This window comes from Vombatus ursinus, unplaced genomic scaffold (genome assembly GCF_900497805.2).
Source record: "Vombatus ursinus unplaced genomic scaffold, bare-nosed wombat genome assembly UNPS02006779.1, whole genome shotgun sequence".
Classification (NCBI taxonomy): domain Eukaryota; kingdom Metazoa; phylum Chordata; class Mammalia; order Diprotodontia; family Vombatidae; genus Vombatus; species Vombatus ursinus.
Genome location: NW_020946557.1, coordinates 23250332 through 23252884, shown reverse-complemented (window position 1 = coordinate 23252884; position 2553 = coordinate 23250332). Strand labels below are relative to the sequence as shown.

General features: G+C 40.9%; 1 pseudogene; it reads right to left on the bottom strand.

Moving 5' to 3' along the window:
- Positions 1-491: 491 nt before the first annotated feature.
- On the bottom strand, positions 492-1240 carry LOC114033085 (annotated as a pseudogene).
- Between the last annotated feature and the right edge of the window lie 1313 nt (positions 1241-2553).

Below are 2553 nucleotides of genomic sequence, written 5' to 3'. Positions count from 1 at the left end.
ATTGTCACCCCAAGAGTGGCAGAGTTCCCAGCATTGAACTAGGCTACCTCCTGCCTCCCCAAGAGGAGACTGTCAGGGTCCAGTTAGTCTTCCCAAGACTGAAAACAAGGAGCTCACTTATGAGCTTCTGACAAAGTGCTAAAAATGTGGCACCCCCAACCTACAATTTGTCATTTTGGTTTTGGGAATATGGCCCCTTTTGGGGTGGGGGTAGTGGGTTGGGATGGGATAGGATGGGGTGGGAAAGAGTCAAGAAAGCTTTGGAGCCCAGAAGTTTGGTATTGGGGAGATGGATGCATATCAGCGGTCTTGAACAAATTGTTTTGTCAAGAATATGTGTATATTTTTTGCATATGTTGGGGACACTATTTCTATCAATAAGCTGATGTCTCATGGCAGGGTTGGGGACAAAGTGAGGAAGATACAGCTACACAGTGGCCTCTGGTGGGGTGTATTTACAATGGATGTTGGTTCTGAAGGACGTCAGGACACTAACAGGCAGGGAAGTTGCACTGAAACCCACCAATGGACTCTCTAAACCTGTGACAAATCAAAAAAGTTGCAATAGCTTTGGCTACCTTGGCAGGAGAATCTTCATAAAGTGCATGGCCACACTGAGGAAGTACCTGCATCTGAAACTTTCCTTGCATCTGGCCAATTATGAGATCTTTATCTAGCCTGTCAACACCTGCCAGAAGCAATAGTTTAGGAACAGTGTAGCTAAGGAAGAGATTGGATAAACCTCTGAACTAACCAACCCAGTACTTTTCTGTTTTTTTTTTTCCCCAGTCCAGTTCTCCAGATGTATGTATGGATAGTCCTTCTTGGTCTCAGTGTCATCCTCCTTCTTTCTTTTATTAACAGATTCACTTCCTTATTTGCCTTCCTCTTCTTCCTTTATGATTCCTTCCACTATGGTTTTAGAGGCTTCAGGACTCAGAGTCTCTTCATATTGTTTGACTTGGCCAAATATTGAAACTCGAGCAGATTCCAGATTCCATATCTGGCCACTCTTTACAATTCATTCTATGGCATTCTCCAGGGACTTGAAGGTTTTAAGGAGACCTCGTAAGAAATTCTATGTGCTGTTTAGAGCCTCCATCGTTGTACCTTCAACAACACCGATCACACAGAGACCCAGTAAACTTGGCACCAAATTGGATGATGCTATATGGACTGCAGTGACACCTCCCATGCTGTGGTGGATCAGCATAATAGGAGGAGGAAGATCTCCATGCATAGCTTCAACATTCAACAACCAAAAGAATGAAAAAGAAAATAGAAGATAATGTGAAACATCTCATTGGAAAAAACAACTGACCTGGAAAATAGATCCAGGAGAGATGATTTTAAAATTATTGCATTGCATGAAAGCCTTGATAAAAAGATGAGCCTAGACATCATCTTTCAAGAAATTATCAAAGAAAACTGCCCTGATATTCTAGAACAGGAAGGTAAAATAAAAATTGAAGGAATCCACCAATCACCTCCTGAAAGAGATCCCAAAATGAAAATTCAGGGATAAGAAAGGAATGTACTGGGAGAAAGGGAAAGAGAGAGGCAGAATGGGGTAAATTACCTCACATAAAAGAGGCAAGAAAAAGCTTTTGCAGTGGAGGGGAAGAGGGTGGAGGTAAGGGAGAATGAGTGAACCTTGTTCTCATCAGACTTGGCTCAACGTGGGAATACAGACACACTCTTGGGTGTAGAAATCTGTCCTACTTACCCTACAGGAAAGCAGGAGGAGAAGGGGATAAGAGAAGGGTATGTGTGTGTATGTGTTTGGGGGAGTGTTAGAAGGGAGGTTAGATTGGGAGAGGAGGTAGTCAGAAGCAAAACACTTTTGAGGAGGGACAGGGTGAAAGGAGAGAGAGAATAGAATAAATGGTGCAGGGGGAATAGGATGAAGAGAAATACAGTTAGCAGTACTAACTGTGAAAAAAAAAGCAAGTTTCTGTGATAAAGATCTCATTTCTCAATCATATAGAGAACTGAGTCACATTTATAAAAATAAGGGCCATTCCCCAATTGATCAAATGATCAATACGATCAGTTTTCAGATGAAGTAACATAAGTTATCTATAGCCATATGAAAAAATGCTCTAACTTACTATTGATTGGAGAAATGCAAATTAAAACAATTCTGAGTACTACCTCATACCTATTAGATTGGCTAATAGGACAGAAAAGGTAAATGACAAATGTTGGAGGGAACATGGGAAAAATGAGACTTTAATGTACTGTTGGTGGGAGTTGTGAACTGATTCAACCATTCTGTAGAGCAGTTTGGAACTATGCCTAAAAGGCTATAAATCCATGCATACTCTTTGACCTAGCAATACCACTACTAGGTCTATATCCCAAAAGAGATAAAATGCAAAAAGGAAAAGGACCTATATGTACAGAAATATTTATAGCAGCTCTTTTCTGGGGGTAGAGAATTAGAAGCTGAGGGGATATTCATCAATTGAGGAATGGCTGAACAAGTTGTGGTATGTGATTATGATGGAGTACTATTGTACTATGAGAAATGATGATCCAGGTGCTTTCAGA